A 22,711-nucleotide genomic window follows, 5' to 3' on the forward strand; every position below is an offset into this window, starting at 1 on the left:
GCGATTTTATAGAGAAGACCATAGTGATCACATGACCAGCATCGCACAACTCTGTAATGGCCTCTGGCTGTGCAATGGGGGGGAATACAGACCCCAGCAAGGAGCAGGGCCATAGGCTTATCTATTGATGGGGTTGTATACCCTGCATTGGGGAAGAACATATATAAATGACTCATCTGAACTATAGAAAGCGTTATATTTGCAGTATAAATGCAGACATCACATTCCCTAGAGGATCGCACGTACCTCTTGTCTTAGGTCAGCAGACTCCATAGCTGGAAATCCAGCAGCTTGTTGTACTAATTAAATCACCTGTAGCTGTCCCTTATTTCATTCTCTTAAAGACCCAGAGTGGTCAGGTGTATGGCCAAGAGAAATTGTCTTTTTTTTTTTTTTTAACCATATCTGTCATGTGAAAAATATGGGGGCTGCCAATACTGTCTTTCTTCTGAAAATGCTAATTGCCTGGCCATGTTTTGCATCAATACCTCCAAGTCACAAGGCCATGACAGCAATTAGCAAAAGAAGGTCAGATTTAAAAAAAAAAATCTAAAAAAATCAGCTCATCAGTGTGTAGCACTGGGGGTCATCAATTCAAATCCCAACCAAGATACTATCTGCATGGAGTTTGTATGTCTTGCCACATCTTAATTCAACCATGTCATGAGCATGCTAGCACAGACCTGCCTCCATCCCTAATACATAGACATATAGAAGAAAGAGGGGATTGTGGGGCTTTACATGAGGCCTGTCTATGCAATAAATATAGAATATAAGAATGAATAATGTATCATTTGAAACAATGTAATCATAGGTGTGCGCAGCCTATTGCATTAGGCAGGGGCGGACTAACCATTCTGCCACTCGGGCACTGCCCGAAGGCCCCGGGCCACTAGGGGGCCCCATCAGGGTTGCCAACCTCAGTAAAACCAGGGACAGTATGTAAAAATCTGTGGGTTTTTTTTTTTACATCTGTCTCTGAAATGTCCCTTACCGATATCCTTTTGGTCAAAAAATCCTTAGATTATAGCTGCCCCACCTCTCCAGTACCTTCTCAGCCAATAAAAACATGTCTGTGTATACTGTGTGATTGTATACTGTGTGATTGTATACTGTGTGTGTGTGTGTGTGTGTGTGTGTGTGTGTGTGTATACTGTGTGGCCCCATAATCTCTGATTGCCTGGTGGCCCCATAATCTCCTATTGCCCAGGGGCCCCATAATCTCCTATTGCCTGGGGGTCCCATGAGTTGTCAGTCCACCCCTGGCATTAGGGTGTGCACCCCAAAGCTTAAACACACAGGCGTAGTAGAGAAGTGGACAGTGTCAGTAGTGATGAGATTGGTGTCAGTTATTTTTTTTATTATTCTTTTTTTTTTTTTTATAATATTATTTAAAAAATTTTTTTTTTTTTACAATGTTAGGAGTCCCATTAGCCACTTGACCACTGGGCACCTAAACCCCCTTCCTAACCAGACCAATTTTCAGATTTTGGTGCTCTCACACTTTGAATGACAATTACTCAGTCATGCAACACTGTACCCAAATTCAATTTTTGTCCTTTTTTTCACACAAATAGAGCTTTCTTTTGGTGGTATTTAATCACCGCTGGTTTTTTTTATTTTTTGCGCTATTAATCAAAAAAGACTGAAAATTCGGTAAAAAAAAATAAATTCTTTGTTTCTTTTAAAATTTATTGCAGAGTAGGGATGAGCCCGGTGTTCGATTCGAACCCATGTTCGAATCGAACATCGGCCTTTCGTCCGTTCGTCGAAAACAGAACTTTGTAGGCCGTTCGCATCAAATTCATGTGATACGAACGGCCCACAATGCACTGCGCCAGTCGCAGTGCATTGCTGGCTGTTGATTGGCCAAGCATGCACTGTGACCCCACATGCTTGGCCAATCACAGCGCCGGCAGTGAGGAGAGCCATAATTGGCCATAGGTTGGATGCCTGTGGCCAATTATAGCTCAGGGGGTTTAGTACACGCCCCGCACTATATAAGGCCGCCAGCGTGGCGGCCTTGTGTAGTGTGTTGCGGCGTTCATAGAGAGAAGGATAGGCAGGGACAGTGTCAGCTGTGCTTTACTTCTTTAGATAGCTCTGTTACAGTGAGTGTATTGTTCAGGGAGAGAGCAGGATAGGCAGGGACAGTGTCAGCTTTGCTTTGCTTCCTAACCTAGCGCTGTTACAGTGGGTGTAGTGTGCCTCCTGCACAGCATACACCTGAATCTACCCCCTCGTTGCTGGTGTTGTGTAGTTGATTTGTGCAACACAGGCATCTGCCTAATATTCAGTCAGTGTAGTGTGCCTCCTGCACAGCATACACCTGAATCTACCCCCCCCCCCCCCCCCTTGCTGGTGTTGTGTAGTTCATTTGTGCAACATAGGCATCTGCCTAACATTAACATAACATATTTTGGGTGCGGGGTTCCCCTTAATATCCATACAAGACCGAAAGGGGCTGGTAATGCCATTTTTCTCAAAGATTTTTCTCCATATTGCCAGGACAAGACATTACTTAATAATTACTTGATTAATGCTTTAATAGCCGCAAGCAGTTTTAAAAGGCTTTTTTTCCTTTACAAATGTCATTTTGTGCAGGGACTGTTCTAAATATGGGAAACACATGCCACTTCACAGGCATACTTTAGACACCCCCCAGGTACGATATTTAAAGTAATATTTCACTTTTTTTTTTTCACTTTATGCATCATTAAAATGACCGCTCCAGAAAAAACGTCAGTTTTTAAAACTTCTTTTTGCATTGATACATGTCCCCTGGGGCAGGTCCCGGGTCCCCAAACCCTTTTTAGGACAATAGCATGCATATTGGCCGTTTTAATTATCACTTTAGATTTTGAACGTTCGCGTCCATTGTAATTAATAGGGTTCTAACGTTCGTGCGAACTTTCGCTCCGTTCGCAGGTTCTGGTGCGAACCGAACCGGGTTTTTTTTGGCTCATCCCTATTGCAGAGTATTGGCGCAGAGTGTTGCTGTGGGCACTTCACATCCAGCCCACAGCGCTGCTGCCATCTCTCCCCCTCTCCCCCTCTCACTGTACCGATCGTCACATCATGACGCCGGTTCGTTTACAAGGGATCGCTCTGTGACGGAGCGATCACGTGGTAAACAGCTGCGATCAGCAGCCGTTCACTGTGATCCGTGATGGCCAGGACCTCTGGACGTCGTAAACAGTCACGATCAGCGGCCGTTTACTGTGATCCGTGATGTGGCGGTCCTCTGGACCCGGCGGTCACGGATGTTCCCTGGTGCTTGCCCCAGGGGGCGTGCGGGAGCAAAATTTTGGGAGGACGTCCATGGACGCCCACCCAGAATAAGCCGACCGTGCTGTAGCCGTCTTTCGGCTATGGCCCGGTCGGCATGTGGTTAAGGGGCTTTGGTGAATAATATCTCTAGCCATGACCATGTAGCCAGGGGCTTAGTTAGAGACTGCAGTGCTCTCCGTAATTAAATTTCAGTTTCAGAACGGGTTAACGCCAGTGGTGGCTGGTGGGATCTCCCTTTGGGGGGGTGGCAAACAAACTGAGACAAACTGAGACAGTACCCCCCCCCCTGCGTGCGCAGATGGTCCTGCACTTACTTGGCGGGGCTGTGGTGCCCTCTCCTCCTCTCCTGGAGTGCGGGCAGCAGCCGCGGCGGCTCCGGTGTCTGCTCCTCAAGCTTCCTCCTCTGCGTGCCTACTCTTCCGCCAAAGCCCTAGGCGTCCAATAGGATCGCCTGCCGCTTTGGCCAATTGGGAAACGGGTTTCACGAGCTGCCTCCCGATTGGCAGGGAGGAATGTAAGTGGGAAAATAGCGAAAATGTATTCGCTATCGTCACACAACTGGGTGGGCTCGGAGTGCAATGCTCTGCGATCCGAGCCCACCCTAATAATAATTAATAATAATAATTTACATTTTTTTTTTTTTTTAAATACCAAAATAATCTAATCAGGTGCTTAAAGCGGGAGTCTGCCGGGAGTCCGCCATTTTTTTTTTTTAAAAGCCAGCAGCTACAAATACTGCAGCTGCTGACTTTTAAAATAGTGACACTTACCCACCCAGCGCGCCCGCGATGTCGGCACCCAAAGCCGATCTCTCGATCGTCTCTCGGGTGCTGCCGCCGCCATCTTGGGTATGGGAATCAGGAAGTGGAGCCTTTCGGCTTCATTTCCCGGTTCCCTATTGCGCATGCGCGAGTCGCGCTGCGCAATAAGGATGGTCCCCGCTGTCTCTGGGATCCGTGTGTTTCCCAGCAGGCAGCAGGGGACCTTCGGAAAGGGGCGTAGATTCTGCGGAAAGGGGCGTACCTTCTGCAGAATCTACGCCGGAAGTGGGTGCAGATACCTGTACTGTACAGGTACCTGCACCCCCCTCCCCCCTGAAAGGTGCCAATTGTGGCGCCGGAGGGGGGGAGGGTTCCAATGAGCGGAAGGTCCACTTTAGGGTGGACTCCCGCTTTAAATAAATAAATAAATAAATAAAAACTGCCCATCCCCATACCTCCCAACTTTTTGAGATGGGAATGAGGGACACCTATCAGCAAAATGATGCAGGCATAGGACACACCCCCTTGCCACGCCCCCTTAAAGGAGAATTGTACAAAAAAACAAGATTGGTTAAACCCACAAGTGCTTTTTTTTCCCGCTACTATTACTTTTTATTGGCTTTTGGGAATTTACAAATGCAACAATTTAGAGATCAGATTAAAGGTTTAGCGCTGGAAAACACTTTTTGAAAGATAAAAATTTTATATACAACTATATAGATCAGACCAAAATGAGGGTCAAATGAGGAGGAAAGAGGGACAGAGGGACATTGCTCCAAATCAGGGACAGTCCCTCGAAATCAGGGGCAGTATGGCACCCCCACATTGGAATCCATGAACCGACACCCTGATACGTAGATCAGGGGGCCGCACGTATGGACAGGGGAGGCGGCGCCTGTGCGCCCTTTATGGACGGGCCGCCATTGGTTAACACTAACTTGCTTCCATCCATCAGGGGCAGCTGACAAAAAAAAAAACTCTGAGCCTTGTTCATGAATAGAACACAATGCAAAAAAGGAAGCTGGCTCTCATCCACAGATGATACACTGAAAGCAAACAGATACTACCAGATCTGTGGGGCAAAATCCAATGGACAGATGGATTATGACTTCAGTTCTAGGATTACATTAATCAGGAAATATATTTGTTTTCATTTTAAACATTCTTATCACTCCTTTGAATAATTTGCATTGCATTTAACCCATCACTTGCTGAGCAGCCGTAAAATTGACTTGCCTAGAATACTACACCGAACACTACAATGATGAACAATAGAACAATACATCCCATTGTTTTGCTGCAGCGATTTGCTGCCCCTAGTGGCGGGCAGCTGGAACTGTGCCTGGGAACAGGTGGATGCTACGTGAGCTGCAAAAGGTTTTTTTTTGCAAATTTTTTTTTTTTTATATATATATTCGAACCACAAATAATTTCTCAGAAAGAAACAGACTCCTGTTTAATGCCGCTGCCGAGATTCACAGAATGACTACTGTTCATTAAGCGCTGCGGTTCTTAATTCTGTTTACACAAAGGTTTCAGAAAAGTTTATCTTGGTTTTTTTTTTTTTGTTGTCTCCGCAACGTTTTTTACTGGTCCAAACTTTGTGAATTAAACAATTCGCTTACCATTGACGTTTGAGATTACATTTTATCCCATGACTCCAGGACCACCTACCACTATGATAGTGTTCCTTCCTTCGACCATGGCTCCCAGAGCTTATAGACCAACTCTATGGAAATTTGCAGTCACTGCAAGGGTTAACCATCCATTTATTCAAGTAACAGCACTTTAATCTACCCGATCCTTGAACCCCCCCCAGGTGGCAAAAAGACCAGGGGTTTCAGCCCGAAGTCCAAGGCCGGCACGGGGGGGAGGGGTGGCGGTTCGGTAGTGGCACTGGGTTTTTTGGCTGGACGGTGGGGTTGTGTGGTTGTGTGGCGGGGGGGGGGGGGTAAGCTCACTTGCTGGTTGCTGCTTGGCTTACCAGTGCCCATCAATGCTGACCACTAAACTCACCTGCCTGACACACTGACCTACCTACCTGACATACCCTGTTTTCCCGAAAATAAGACCTAGCGCGATTGTCGGTGATGGCTGCAATATAAGCCCTACCCCCCAAATAAGCCCTTGTAGGTCTTATTTTCAGTGTAGGGCTTATTTTATGGGGAAACAGGGTAGGGCTTATTTGGGGGTAGGGCTTATATTGCAGCCATCACCGACAATCCCGCTAGGTCCTATTTTCGGAGAAACAGGGTACATACACTGACCTACCTAACTGACATACACTGACCTACCTGACATACACTGACCTACCTGACATAAATACACTGACAGTAGTGACACACAATGACCTACCTGACCAGGAGACAGACTTCAGCCGTGGTGTGCAGCGCGCCCATCATCACAGCAGGCAGCCAGAGGAGAAGAGGAGAGCCGCCCCCCCTCACAATGATGTGGCACGGCGGCCACATGGTAATTCCCACCTTCTGGAGCCTGCAGGGCCTACGATGGACGTCCCGCGGTCCCGCCATTGGATCAGTGGGACGTCCATCATAGACGCTGCAGGCTCCAGAAGGCGGGACCTGCTATGTGACTCGGCCGCACACGGCGGTGCTCAGGATCAGATCGGTCCCTGTTCGGCGATGCTCGGGGCTACTAATACAGTTGTGCATGCCGGGGACCCATTTGGGGGTTCCAGTCCCCCCCTCTCAATGCCACTGCCCCCCCCCCCCAGATTCTCCCATGTAGCTCTGGTCTGATTCCTCACCGTTCTCATGATCATTGAAACTCCACGAGGTGAGAACTTCCATGGAGCTTCAGACCGAGAGGGAGATTGACGCTTATTTTGTGTTTCTTACATTTACAATTAATCGCACCAACTGTTGTCACCCTCCCACCAAGCTGCTTGGCGATGGTCTTGTAGCCCATTCCAGCCTTGTGTAGGTCTACAATCTTGTCCCTGACATCCTTGGACAGCTCTTGGATCTTGGCCATGGTGGAGAGATTGGAATCTGATTGATTGATTGCTTCGGTGGACAGATATCTTTTATACAGGTAACAAGCTGAGATTAGGAGCACTCCCTTTAAGAGAGTGCTCCTAATCTCAGCTTGTTACCTGTATAGAAGACACCTGGGAGCCAGAAATCTTGCTGATTGATAGGTGATCAAATACTTATTTCACTCATTAAAAGGCGGGGGAGGAGGTTGACTGCCTGCTTGACCCCCCCTATCAAAAAATGGAGCACCAGCCGCCGCTGCCTAGCACCATGGACTCTGGGAAATGCAAGTGCTCCTGGGTTCTGAGTTCTGCCCTCTGCAGTTCTCAATTAAACTGGTTACACAACACATTTGGGATGCTGCAGCCCTGAATAGAAGCACTCTGAGAAGCCTACTGAATCTGGGCACAGTGGTTTATTTATAGTATAACTGAGGCTAAAGCTAAACCATTCAATTCTAAATAGTATTTTTCGAATGACGTCAGATACGGCAGAAGATATCTCATGTAGGCAGGAAAGGAGCCAAATTTTGGACATGTTTTTCTCCATGGGTGTGACCGGCACTGCGTACCATGCGGGTGTGTACACCCATGTCCTGGTCACCTATGGACCTTCCTCCGGTGCACTGCTGTTGGTACAAAGCTTTACCATCTGTCCCTTATTAACTTTACAGCATGCTTGGCACAGTCTATCGCTCTCACTCCGCACAGACATTTTGCGTATGGTTATTAATGCCTATATTCTCCGACAGCGCTGCTTGGCACACCGCTGCATGCTAGATCCTATCTCTTCCTAACACCCCCCGCCTTCTCTGGCAAACACCCCGCACCTACTATCAGTACACACCCCACCCCGCCATGCGGGCACGTGCCAAGCCTCTACTACCACCAGGTGTCTTATTTCTTATGGTTAAAGCTGAACTCTAGATGTAAAAGATACAAATGAATGGAGCTCTGTGTTCATTAATAAATGTTTTTTTTTTAAATTACGTAGATTTACTGTGAGCGAGCGACACAGCCGGGCACCGCAATGCACCCGGTGAACTTACTGGTTTTTAGGTGCCCATGCTTGGACGTAGCACGAGTTTGTCAGCAGGTTTCAGTCAATCAGCTGAAACCTGCTGATCGGCTGTGGACAACCACGAGGGCGGTGACCTGATGGCAGCAAAATAACCCAGGGCCACTAGGGCCACTGGCCTATCAACCTTTACAGTGGACTCTAGTGAAGACCACCAAGATGTCCCTTAGACTCCATACCCTGGGTGAGCCCACGTCACCTGCCAGTGGTGTCACTGTCAACCAAAACATCAGCCGGACAGGAAGAGAGAAAAACTGAAAACTGAGAAAATTTCTCTTTAAAAAAAAAAAACTTTAAATACTCCTCCATATACACAGATAATACATTCTTGATACACAGGGCCTTGGAAAAGTATTCATACCCCTTGAAATTTTCCACATTTTGTCATGTAACAACCAAAAACTTAATGTATTTTATTGGGATTTTATGTGATAGACCAACACAAAGTGGCACATAATTGTAAAGTGGAAGGAAAATGATAAATGGTTTTCAACATTTTTTACAAATTAATATGTAAAAAGTGTGGGGTGTATTTGTATTCAGCCCCCTTTACTTTGATACCCCCAACTAAAATCTAGTGGAACCAATTGCCTTCAGAAGTCACCGAATTAGTAAATAGAGTCCACCTGTGTGCAGTTTAATCTCAGTATAAATACAGCTATTCTGTGGAGCCCCCAGAGGTTTGTTAGAGAACCTTAGTGAACAAACAGCATCATGAAGGCCAAGGAACACACCAGACAGGTCAGGGATAAAGTTGTGGAGAAATTTAAAGAAGGGTTAGGTTATAAAAAATATCCCAAGCTTTGAACATCTCACGGAGCTCTGTTCAATCCATCATCCAAAAATGAAAGGAGTATGGCACAACTGCAAACCTACCAAGACATGGCCGTCCACCTAAACTGACCGGCCGGGCAAGGAGAGCATTCATCAGAGAAGAGCCAAGAGGTCCATGGTAACTCTGGAGGAGCTGCAGAGATCCACAGCTCAGGGGGGATAATCTGTGCACAGGACAACTATTAGTCGTGCTCTCCACAAATCTGACCTTTATGGAAGAGTGACAAGAAGAAAGACATTGTTGGAAGAAAGTCATAAGAAGTCCTGTTTGCATGTGGGGGACACAGCAAACATGTGGAAGAAGGTGCTCTGGTCAGATGAGACCAAAATTAAACTTTTTGGCCTAAAAGAAAAACTCTATGTGTGGTAGAAAACTAACACTGCCATCACCCCGAACACACCATCCCCACCGTGAAACATGGTGGTGGCAGCATCATGTTGTGGGGATGCTTTTCTTCAGCAGGGACAGGGAAGCTGGTCAGAGTTGATGGAAAGATGGATGGAGCCAAATACAGGGCAATCTTTGAAGAAAACCTCTGAAAAAGACTTGAGACCGGGGCGGAGGTTCACCTTCCAGCAGGACAACGACCCGAAACATACAGCCAGAGCTACAATGGAATGGTTTACATCAAAGCATATTCATGTGTTAGAATGGCCCAGTCACAGTCCAGACCTAAATCCAATTGAGAATCTTTGGCAAGACTTGAAAATTGCTGATCACAGACGCTCTCCATCCAATCTGACAGAGCTTGAGATATTTTACAAAGAAGAAGAATGGGCAGAAATGTCCCTCTCTAGATGTGCAAAGCTGGTAGAGACATCCCCAAAAAGACTTGCAGCTGTAATTGCAGTGAAAGGCGGTTCTACAAAGTATTGACTCCGGGGGGGCGCCATACAAATGTACCCCCCACACGTTTCACATATTTGAAAATCATTTATCATTTTTCTTCCACTTCACAATTCTGTGCCACTTTGTGTTGGTCTATCACATAAAATCCCAATAAAATACATTTACGTTTTTGGTTGTAACCTGACAAAATGTGGAAAATCGGGGTATGAATACTTTTTCAAGGCACTGTAGTGGCGCCTTCAGTGCTACGGAGCCTGGAACATTTTCTAACCAGGCTCCATAGATACTTCAAGAGCCAGAAGAAGGTGGGTAATGGAAGCTTGCAATTTATTGAGCCATTGCAATAAAAGTTCACAGAGATGTAATATAAACATATGGTTAGCTGGTGACATTAATACTCTGTTGTGCAACGTATGTATTAGCGGAAGAAATCTGGACAGCTGTTTGATTAATACATTTAGCGGGATAAGAGCCCCTGCGGTGTACGAGGGTTATAAATACCGCACTGCGTAGGAGTAAACAGACCGCGACCTTAGCGGGACGTTAATAGGTATTAATGGTTAAATAATATCTGTTACACAAGTGTTAACATATAACAGGGCTTTTGATCAATAAAAGTTCAAGTTTAAATACACAGAGCCTGCCAAGTGTCGTCCGGATAGGAGCGACTGATCTCTCCTGCCCCCTGCTGGTGATACCGCGAGCACCACTGTGATTAAAATACCACTTCTAAGTGTTCTTACCTTTCACCGCAGGATACAAAAAAACATTCAGTCAAAGCCGAAGGCGCCAATTCACACCAATTGTGCTGCGGCAACACATTGGTAACGTGCGCTACTGCCGGAATATACAACGTGGTTGGATTGCAGTGCCATCCATTGGGCTACAACCATTAACGCTTGGTTATCTGTGTGTTGCAAAAATTGCACACAGCACCTATTTTCTCTGTGTTGATGGAATAAAAAAAAGTTAAATAATGAGGCTAACGATGGGCCATACCTTGGCACAAAAACAGACCCAGGATAGCTGAAAGCAGCCTCCGTAACCACCAGGAGGATATGGATTTATGGTGTTTCCGTTTTAGAAAATGAAGTCAGCCGACCCACATCCCTAAATTGTATGATAAATCACTGAATAATTATTATTATTATTATTATTATTCAGGATTTATATAGCGCCAACAGTTTGCGCAGCGCTTTACAATATGAGGGCAGACAGTACACTTACAATACAAATCAATACAGGAGGGATCAGAGGGCCCTGCTCGTTAGAGCTTACAATCTAGAAAGAGCTTACTTCTAAGTGGAACTTTTTTTTTATTTTTTTTTATTATTATTTTTATCCAAAGAACTAATTGGGACTTTATATGGGATGCTGTTCAGTAAAGTTATGCAATGTTATTATCAAAATATTGCTTATATATTAAGTGAAGTAAAAGATATCACAATTGTGCAAGACGTGAAAATACAGGATGCAGAGGGGCAGATACAGAGGTAAGAATAATGCCGCATACACACGATCGGACTATCCGGCGGACTTAGTCCGGCAGACCAGAGTCCACCGGACAATTCAACCGTGTGTGGGCTCTGGCGGACTTTTTCTTCCCAAAAGTCCGGCAGACTTTGCCCTTGTACATACGGTCGGAGATTCCGACAACCAAATCCGTCGGAATTTGTCCGAAACTGTTGTATACACACGGTCGGACGAAGTTGTCGGAAAATCAGATCTTTCAGAACGTGATGACGTTATTTCGTTACGATGGGACTACATTCAGGCTAGTAGCCAATAGCTTTGATGTAGGAATTTGATCTGAGCATGCGTGGCACTTTGTCCGATCGGAATTCTCTACACATGATCGGAGTATGTCCGATCGGAGCATTTTGTCGGAAAATATTTCCGGCAAGTTGGAAAATTTGGTCCGACGGAAACAGTCCGATGCAGACCACACACGCTCCGATCGGACACATTCCGTCGGAATCTCCGATCGTGTGTACAAGGGCTAAGAAAGAAGACTTGACTCAAAATTGTCCGCCGGACTCGGCTTTCCAGCGGACAATCCGCTCGTCTGTGTGCTAGTTCCGCCAAATGAACGGACTTGCCCACACCCGGACTAAAGTGCGTTCATTTTGAACATGACTTCAGGTACGATGGGACTAGAGAAGGAAGTCAATGTCGCCGCTTTCACTGGCGAGATTGACACCTTGCGAGCTCCGTCGCCTGGTATGGGTTTTAAGGGTAACCCCTACGCCGAAAAAACGGCATGGGGGTCCCCCCAAAGTCCATACCAGATTCTTATCGGAGCACGCAGCCTGGCCAGTCAGGAAAGGGGGTGGGGACAAGCGAGCGCCCCCCCCCCCTCCTGAACCGTAACCAGGCCGCATGCCCTCAACATGGGGGGGTGGGAGCCCTGCGGCCCCCCCCTTCCCCAAAGCACCTTGTCTCCATGTTGATGAGGACAAGGGCCTCTTCCCGACAACCCTGGCCGATGGTTGTCAGGGTTTGTGGGCGGGGGGCTTATCGGAATTCAGGAGCCCCCTTTAATAAGGGGGCCCCCAGATCCTGGTCCATCGTACCCCTACCCACTCAACTGGGGGGAAAAGTGTCAATAAAAAAACACACAACACAGGTTTTTAAAGTAGTTTATTAGGCAGCTCCGGGGGTCTTCTTCCGACTTTGGGGGGCTTCACGCCAGGCTCCTCCGCTATCTTCTGCTCTTTTGCCGCCGATAGGAAAAGTCCCTATCGTGTGTGGGCAAGTCCGCTCGTTCGGAAAGTCCGGCGGACCTCCGCCGGACTTAGTCTGGTGGACAATCCGCTGGAATGGTTCGATCGTGTGTACGGGGCATTACAATGTATGTAAACCAATATTCAATTGAAACAAATATAAGAAAAAAGAGATAACCCTACGCGTTTCAAATCTATCGTTATAGTTCTCTTCTTCAGGGGAGGGTGGTTACATCAACACAAGGGAGAACGGTTCCCACAGAGTGGTGTTTTTAGGCAGCAAAGTGAAAAAATTTATCAATATTGTATGAAAAAATAGTTGTTTATTGGTAGTACCAAAGGGCATAACATGATGGTTAAAAAATGAGCTCCAGTTGGAAAATTAAAACTAAACCAAATATACACTTGCAGTCAGGAGTTTCCTAGCAACATTAATAATAAAATGTCGACAGTATGAAAGATTGGACTAACGCGTTTCAACCCATATACCAAGGGTCTTCTTCAGAGGATCGGTCTGCTAAGAAAAATATATATATTGTAGGTTCTCTTCTTCAGGGGAAAATGGTTACATCAAGACTGTAATACGCCCTGCACATTGCACTAAGATTTGCCACAACTTATTGCATCCAGATTAAAAACACCCCCCTGGAGGACCCGGATATTAAGCCCTGTAGACGACCCAAAGTTGCCGGCCAGACAGGCTGTGAGGTATGGGAAAGGGACCTGATTGCTATAGGAAGCGAAGCTTCAGAAACAAATGGTAGACTGTTCCCACGCTCCCAAGAAAGGACAGACCCGAAGACTCAATAAGGAGTAGTATCTACAACCCTCACGGTATGCCACATATGCCCATCTACAGGGTTTAGTATCCGGGTCCTCTGTGGGGTGCTGCCCAGAGCGCCCTTTGTGAATGTATGTCTTTGTGAAGCTTGTCTTTGTGAATTTTGCGTCTTTAAACCTTTCATTTTTTTATGTGTTTTTGTATGCAGGTTTCATACATTTTGTGTTTTACGTTCTTTTCTTTTTTTTTTTCTTTAAATACACTGTCAACAGTATATCTGTGCACAAAGCGAAGACGTGGATGAGCCAGTTTGGGGTGGAACTTGAGAAACTGGAAGAACTTGACTGGCCTGACCTCAACCCAATAGAACACCTTGGGAATGAATTCGAGCGGAGACTACAAGCCAGGCCTTCTCGTCCAACATCAGTGCCTGGCCTCACAAATGCACTTCTGGAACAATGGTCAAACATTCCCATAGCATAGACACACTCCTAAACCTTGTGGACAGCCTTCCCAGAAGAGTTGAAGCTGTTATAGCTGCAAAGGGTGGGCCAACTCAATGTTGAACCCTACGGAGTAAGGCCCCTTTCACACTGAGGCGTTTTTCAGGCGGTACAGTGATAAAAATAGCGCCTGTATAGCGCCTGAAAAAAAAGGCCCCTTTCACTCCAGTGTGAAAGCCGGACGGTGCTTTCACACTGCAGAGGCGCGCTAGCAAGACGGTAAAAAAAAGTCCTGCTAGCAGCATCTTTGGAGCGGTGTATTCACCTCTCCTAAACCGCTCCTACCCATTGAAATCAATGGGGCAGCGTGGCTATACCGCCAGCAAAGCACCGCGGTCGGTTTTAACCCTTTTTTGACCGCTAAAATAACGGTAAAGCAGCGCTAAAAATAGAACCGCTCTACCGCCGACGCCCGCACCGCCCCAGTGTGAAAGGGGCCTAAGACTTTGCTTCAGCCCCGGAAGATTTTACCCCCTTCCTGACCAGAGCACTTTTCGTGATTCGGCACTACAACTGCTTTAACTGACAATTGCGCTGTCGTGCGACGTTGTACCAAAACAAAATTGACGTCCTTTTTTTCCCACAAAGAGAGCTTTCTTTTGGTGGTATTTGATCACCTCTGCGGTTTTTATTTTTTTGCGCTATAAACGAAAAAAGAGCGACAATTTTGAAAAAAAAGCAATATTTTTTATTGTTTGCTATAATAAATATCCCCCAAAAATATATATAAAAAAATGTTTTTTCCTCAGTTTAGGCCGATATATATACTTCTACATATTTTTGGTAAAAAAAAATCACAATAAACGTATATTGATTGGTTTGCACAAAAGATATAGCGTCTACATTCTACAACATAGGGGATAGATTTATGACATTTGTATTATTCATTTTTTTTTGTATTAGTACTGGTGGGGAGCTGTGATTTTTATCGTGACTGCGACATTATGGCGGACACATCGGACACTATTTTGAGACCATTGTCATTTATACAACGATCAGTGCTATAAAAATGCATTGATTACTGTGTAAATGACACTGGCAGGGAAGGGGTTAAATACTAGAGGGCGATCAAGGAGTTAGGTTTGTCCTAGGGAGTGATTCTTAAGGCCTGTACACACGATCGGACTTTTTGACAACAAACACGCAAATTATCTGTCTTGGAGCAACATCCGACCGTGTGTACGCTCCATTGGACACATTTTTTCGGTTCTCATCTGACTTTTGTTGGCTGTGCGAACTGACAAATTTTTTGACAACAAAAGTCCGATGGAGCAAAGTCTGATCGTGTGTACACAAAACCATCGGACTTTTGTACAAAGTACAAACACGCATGCTCAGAACCAATGCAAAAGATCAGACAATAATACAGAAGTTGACCAAAGGTGGCGCTGGAGTAATTGAACGTCCTCTTTTGAAGTGTCGTCAGTAGGTTGAAACGTCACTACGTTCATGTTTGTTGCCTAAAAAGTCCTGCCGTGTGTATGCAATACAAACTTACGGCCAACGCCCTTTGTACAAAAGTCCACGGGAAAGTTTGTACAAAGTCCGATCATGTGTATGGGGCTTGAAGCCCCATACACACTATCAGATTTTCTACAGATTTTTTCCTTCATATTTACCAAAACCATATAATATGAGGTCAAACCTTAGAAGTTTCAGTGTGTATGCAATCAGGCAGGCCCTTCTTCTACATGGTTTTGGTAAATGTAAGACAAAAATCAGCAGAAAATCTGATAGTGTGTATGGGGCTTAACTGTGGTGGGGGGGGGGGGGGGTGCGCTACTACTCACAGGACAGTGATCACTGCTACCTATGACAGTGATCTCTGTCATGTCACAAGGCAGAATGGGAAAATGCCTTGTTTACATAGGCACCTCCCCGTTCTTCTGCTCTGTGACACGATCACGGGCACCTGGCGGACATTGAGTCCGCGGGATGCGGCGGGCTAGCAGTAGATCCCTGTCATTTCACAAAGCAGAACGGGGAAATTTCTTGTTTACATAGACATCCCCCCATTCTCCATGATACGATCGCGGGACACCAGCGGACATCGAGTCCGCGGGACCCACGGGCACGGTCACGTTGTACGCGGCGGGCTAGCCCCACCAATTAAAGAGGAAGTAAATCCTGATGAGTTTACTTCCTCTTTCATTCCCTGCAAAGGTAAAGCATAATGGACTGCTATGCATCGCATAGTAGTCCATTATGTGTCACTTACCTGACACAGGAGCCAGCGAAGTCGCCGCTGTCCCCTGTAGTCCGCCGCATCCATCTTCTCTGTGGGGTCTCGCTACTCCGCCGATGTGATTCGGTGAAGCCGCTAAGACGTCACTCCCATGCATGCGCACGGGAGCCGCCACTCGCGGCATATCACAGTTGACCGCGGCGCCCTCAGTGCACCTGCGCGCCGCTGTCTACGGCGCATGCGCCATAGACAGCGGTGCCTGGCTTTCGCCAAATATCTCCTAAGCCGTGTAGGTTTAGGAGATATTTCTTGGATTTACAGGTAAGCCTTAATCTAGGCTTACCTGTAGGTCAAAGTTGGTTGTAAGGATTTACAACCACTTTAAAGGGGACCTACAGGTACGCCTATTTGTCCACCACTGCCATTGCGCCGATGTATATCGGCGCACAGCGGTCGGCAAGTGGTTAAAGTTCATATGCGTGTAAAGGCAGGCGTCCCAATAATTTTGACAATATAGTGTCGTTACAACATTATCGCAATCCATTTATACCAAACTGCTCAGGACTGGCTGCCATGTATAAAAGTAACCGGATTTTCAGGATCTCTAATTTTCCTATAAGTCTTTACGGCCGCTGAAGAATGCAGTTAATTCATGGAAAGAATGGAACCATTGGTGGATAATACAGCCAAGAGAAATAACACAATTTTGGATTATTGTGTTGCTAAAGGACCATTACCACCGAGGGCCGCATCTACCATCCGTCCGCAGGGCGCTCGGCCGTGAATTGAAACTTTGTTTATATCTGCCTGAGCTCATTACCGAGAGCGGAAATCTGACATTTAATCTGAAAGAAAAACATGCTGTTCAGGATTTAGGATTATCAGTGCGTGTTAAATCTCTCCTGACACAATCTCCTCGCCCCTTGCCTGGGGAAAGTGCTATAATCCCAAGAACGTTCTCATTCACGGGGTCAGCCTATGGATTTCTTTTTTTTTCTTTTTTTCTTTTTTTTTTTTTTACTCTTGGTAAAGTTGAGTTCACTGCAATCCCTCCATCACGACCAGAGGAAGCCATCATAGAATTAGGAAGCAAATATAGGATTGCTTCACCAAGGGCGTGACGGCACCTTGTCTGTGATTGGCTGTGAGGTCATCCAGCGCAACTAAACTAAATACAAATTGCAAATCAAAGACCCCCCGTCCGATCGATTTAGTGATGTTTTTTTTTTTTTACGATTTTGACTCTAGCAAGTCGATTGGCCATTGCTAAATTTTGACGACGGCTTCTAAGGCCGCGTACACACGGGCGGACTGTATGGCCTACTTAGTCCGTCATACAATCCGACGGACAGTCCGTCATACTTTCGAATGAACGGACTTGACCACACACGGATGCACAAACAGTCCGTCGAAAGCTTGCGCGATGACGTGTACAGCACGTACGACGGAACTAGAAATAGGAAGTCCAATACACAGCAATGCACCCTTCCGCCGTGTAAATCCTTTCTGAGCATGCGCCATTCTTAGTCCGTCGAACTAGCCTACTCACGAGCGGATTGTCCGCTGAAACCAAAGTCCTCCCGTGTGTACACGGCCTAAGTATTCTCTGCGTGTGACAGAGATCCGATCCTAATTCAGATTGATTCAATTGTTACTAAACCCACAACAGTAAAATCAGTCTGTATATGCATTAAATTATGCTTTTTATACAGTGGAACCTAATGCCGTGTACACGCGGCCCGGACTTTTTCGACGGACTGAACTCCGAAGGACTTTTTGACGGAGTTCCGACGGAGTTCCTTCAAAACGGACTTGGCCACACACAAGCACACCAAAGTCCGACGGATTCAACCGTGATGACGTACGACCGGACTAGAATAACCGGTTCCCGACCAGCGCACTACAATCTTTAATGCCGCCCCTGCCATCGCGAGCGTGCCGCTGCTGGTCGGGACCCCCGTGAGTCCGGTCGTGGGTCCCGCGCACTCGATCGCCGCGGGCATACCAGCGATCGTCTCATGGGGCGGCTGAACGGAGAAATGCCATTGTAAACAGCATCTCCCCGTTCTGCCTAGCAACAAGTGACGCTGATCTCTGCTCCATGTGATTGGAGCAGAGATCAGTGTTCACTAAATGAAAGCCCAGCCCCCCCACAGTTAGTAACACACCCCTAGGAACACTTAACCCCTACACTGCCACCCACTGGTTAACCCCTTCACTGCCAGTGTCATTTACACAGGAATCACTGCATTTGTATAGCACTGTTTGCTGTATAAATGACAATGATCCCAAAAATGTGTCAAAAATGTCCGATGTGTCCGCCATAATGTCGCAGTCACAATAAAAATCGCTGATTGCTGCCATTACTAGTAAAAAACATTTTTTTAATAAAAATGCCATAAAACTATCCCCTATTTTGTAAACGCTATAACTTTTGCGCAAACCAATTAATAATCGCTTATTGCGATTTTTTTTTACCAAAAATATGTAGAATACGTATCGGCCTAAACTGAGGGAAAAAATATTTTTTTATATATTTTTGGGGGATATTTATTATAACAAAAAGTAAAAAATAATGTGTTTTTTTCAAAATTGACGCTCTATTTTTGTTTATAGCGCAAAAAATAAACCGCAGAGGTGATCAAATACCACCAAAAGAAAGCTCTATTTGTGGGGAAAAAAGGACGTCAATTTTGTTTGGGTGCCACGTCGCATGACTGCGCAATTGTCAGTTAAAGCGACGCAGTGCTGAATCACAAAAAGTGGGTCTGGTCTTTGGCCAGCAAAATGGTCCGGGACTGAAGTGGATAAGGAAGTTCATAGCCAGTAGCCAATAGCTGCCCTAGCGTAGGTTTTCATCCGTTGGACTAGCATACAGACAAGCAGATTTTTCGACCAGACTCGAGTCCGTCGGAAAGATTTGAAACATGTTCTAAATCTAAAGACCGTCTGATTTTTCTACAGCAAAGGTCCGATGGAGCCCACACACCATCGTATTGTCCGATGGATTTGTTCCGTCGGTCCTTTGCTGTCAAAAAGTCCAGCTGTGTGTACACGACATTAGAGGTTAATCCTCTGCATTGTGTAAAAAAGCTGTTTGATCCTGTATTCTCTGATCCTCCCATTCTTTCACTGACCCCCAAACCATCTCCTGATAGAACAGAGGCTAGGGGGTCAAGCTCCAAAAAAAAAAAAAAAATGGAAAGAAAACATAAGTGTTGCTAATCAGGTGGAACAAAGTATAGGAGACATTTTTTTTTTTTTACTGTATTAATCAATTGAGGTGCGCCTTCAGGATAAAGGTGAAACTCCTACGGAACGCTTGAAATTATCTATTAAATGAAACACTGCTGAGGGTTTACCGAATTACTACCATCTTGTTTAGGGATAGACATGTACTCGGTTTCCAGAATGATCCTCCGGCCTTTATACACCCACGCTAATAGCGGATTTCCTGTTTGCTAATGGCAGAAGCATCGATCAGAACCTGAAGACACGAAGGTGTATCAGCAGAGGATGAGGCTAATAGAGCGGACCCCCCGGGGAGACTTCTAATGCCTTCAACTGCAAGGCTAGCCATGGATATGACAAAGCATTGGAAGATGGCGCTAATGTTCTGTAGGATGATTGTGATTGTATGGCCATTTAGGCAGAGCTAAAGACTAATGGCCCTTCCACATGGTGCCGCTTCCCTCCATTCAGCAGGGCATCCATGAGCAAATCCCCATGCTGAACCAGAGCTGAACGGGACAGATATCAGTTTCTTTTTTACATCCATGCCCGTTCAGTTTGTTTCCACATTTGGACAGCGGACATAGGTGGACCTGTGATGGCTTCAGAGGTGGTTGGATGTAAACAGTTTTTTGTCCATTCACCTTAAGCTACCTCCCATCCATCACTTTTAGGTCCTGAAAAATGAAAAGGTTGCAGTCCTGCTTTTTTTTTTTTTTTTAATGGACCTGGACGGACTTGGAGGTAGGTCGGTGTACACAGACTGGCCATAGGGCTGCATGAAGCTTCCAGTCAGGCCTGCATGATACACTGACCAGCAATCCTGTTCAGAAAGCCCATTTGAAAGGGCCCTAAGGGGTCAGCATGACAGTCAAGCAAATAGCATTTTCAGAAGGTGCCACTTGGAAGATGTCTCTTTGGACGAAACGCGTATGGCGGAGCTAAGCGGTGACGTCATTGCACCCGCCTTCGGATGTGACATTCCTATACTTTTTTCTGATCTTGTGAATACATGCAATTTTTTGTAATAGAGTAGGGTTGGAATGTACTTTACAATTAGTATTCTCCTCTTTTCCTCATGTATAAGTGATTGATGCGGCACTGGTCTGAACAATATATCTAATGGAACTGTAAGCAGTGCAGCCTAGAAGCATGGAGTGCTGTGCCTGGGATTAATTACCATCCATCCATTTCGGCGTTATCCCTTAAGCGCTGTTGGACCTCTTTGCAATTGGGTTCCGGCCCTCTGGTAAGTGGCTGTGTGGATTTTCGGTGGCTGATGCGCAGTGGTGGTGTCCTTTGAGACGAACCGTCTTCACTGTTTGGTGGATTTTGGATACATTTTGGAACTCATGTACCTGGGACTTTTTATGGACAAATGAATATGAGAACTGTTTATTTCAAAATTTATTCACTTTTTTTGTGTTGGATTTTTGTGATTGAGCAAGGTTTATATGAACCACTTAAAACTGAAATATGAACAAAGCCTATCCCTCTATAGTCTGTATTTTTCTCAATTAAAAGCACTAAATAAGATAAAATTTCTGTCTGCTGCTCCTTTCCTCTGCTATCTGCAGGAGTCACTCCTGCCAAATTTTCCTGACACCAAGAGAAAAATGGTGATGAGGAGGGAGCTCCAGCTGATTAACAACATCAGCTCTGTTCCTGTGTGCTGTATGAAGGGAGGGAGGGGGGGGTGTATCCCTTCCCACCAATCAGCTTTCAGAGCTCTCCTCACTGAGCTATGCAGAGTGTAACTTCAGCTCTCCACCCCCTTTTTTCTGCACTCTCAGACCGGGTTCACACCTATGTGAATTAGATGCAGGTTTCCCCACATCCAATTCGCATAGCAGGAGAATGGGACTGGCTCCCTATGGAGCTGGTTCACATATCTCCGTGTGGAGTGCACTGCACCGTGCTTCTTTGGCTCAGTTTCAGGGCCGAATTCAGGCACAGAATCGGCCCCGGAATCGTCCCTGAAATGGGGAATAGGGACACACAGCACTCATGTGCGATCCACAGCGGGTTACAGTGTGAACCCGGTCTCAGAATAGCTTTACAACTTAGCACATTTAATGGATGTAGAAAAGAGAAGACAGCAGATAAACAAGTACAACTTATATAGGATGATTTGTTTTATCTCTGTGTATCACCTGAGGCCAGTCACTTCACTGCAAGGGTTTACAACCACTTTAAAGTGACAGCGCAACACATTTTTGTTATTTTATTAGGGTATGTTTATAAATGTGTATAAATATTGGTGAGGGCTGCTGTAAAGCTTTTGATTGTAGAGCACTTTTAGCGCGGGTTACTTATTGCTATTTTTGGTCAGGAATGGAAGCCTGCATTTTTGGTCACCACAGGTTTACTTTAGGAATAACTAAACACACGATTGTTCCCTGCCCCTGTTGATCCTGCCTGTATTGCCAACTCAGACCCGTCATATAGTGATAGATGTTTCCAGGGATGTGGCCTGCGTGAGACAAGATCCACATCCACATACCACCATGGATGTGGTCCCGCCCCTGATTGGTGGGATTCTGGTCGAGGGTCTTTGGCCTCTTGATGACACTCTTCCACATCCCTTTCTACAAAGATGGTAGACATGCTCTTCTCCACTGCCCAACCAGGGGCTTCCTTTCCCATCAACAGAAATTGGCCACATACCTTGTCAATGCTGCCAAATGCGCTATAGCCGGAGCCTGAAAGAAGCCATCAGTCCGATTCACAGAAGTGAAGAGCATCTTGGCTACCTTCATGAGAAGATGTCCAGTATCCTTCATGACTCCCACTCCAAATTTCTCTTAGCCCTTGTACACACGGTCGGACATTCCGACAACAAAATCCGTCGGATTTTGTCCGAAACTTGTGCTGCATACACAAAGTCGGACACAGTTGTCGGAAAATCAGATCGTTCAGAACGTGGTGACGTTATTTTGTTACGACGGGACTACGTTCAGGCTAGTAGCCAACTCAGACCCGTCATATAGAGATAGATGTTTCCAGGGATGTGGCCTGCGTGAGACAAGATCCACATCCACATACCACCATGGATGTGGTCCTGCCCCCGATTGTTGGGATTCTGGTCGAGGGTCTTTGGCCTCTTGATGACACTCTTCCACATCCCTTTCTACAAAGATGGTAGACATGCTCTTCTCCACTGCCCAACCAGGGGCTTCCTTTCCCATCAACAGAAATTAGCCACATACCTTGTCAATGCTGCCAAATGCGCTATAGCCGGAGCCTGAAAGAAACCATCAGTCCGATTCACAGAAGTGAAGAGCATCTTAGCCCTAGGAATTTGATCTGAGCATGCGTGGCACTTTGTCCGATCGGAATTCTCTACACACAATCGGACAAAGTCTAATCGGATCATGTTGTCGGAAAGTTTTATAGCCCAGCTCTAAAACTTTGTCCGTCGGATATTCCGATGGAGCCCACACACAGTCGGATTATCCGACAACACGGTCCGATCGGAC

Source organism: Lithobates pipiens, unplaced genomic scaffold (genome assembly GCF_037356315.1).
Source record: "Lithobates pipiens isolate NorthernLeopardFrog02 unplaced genomic scaffold, aLitPip1_a1.2 Scaffold_28, whole genome shotgun sequence".
NCBI lineage: Eukaryota > Metazoa > Chordata > Amphibia > Anura > Ranidae > Lithobates > Lithobates pipiens.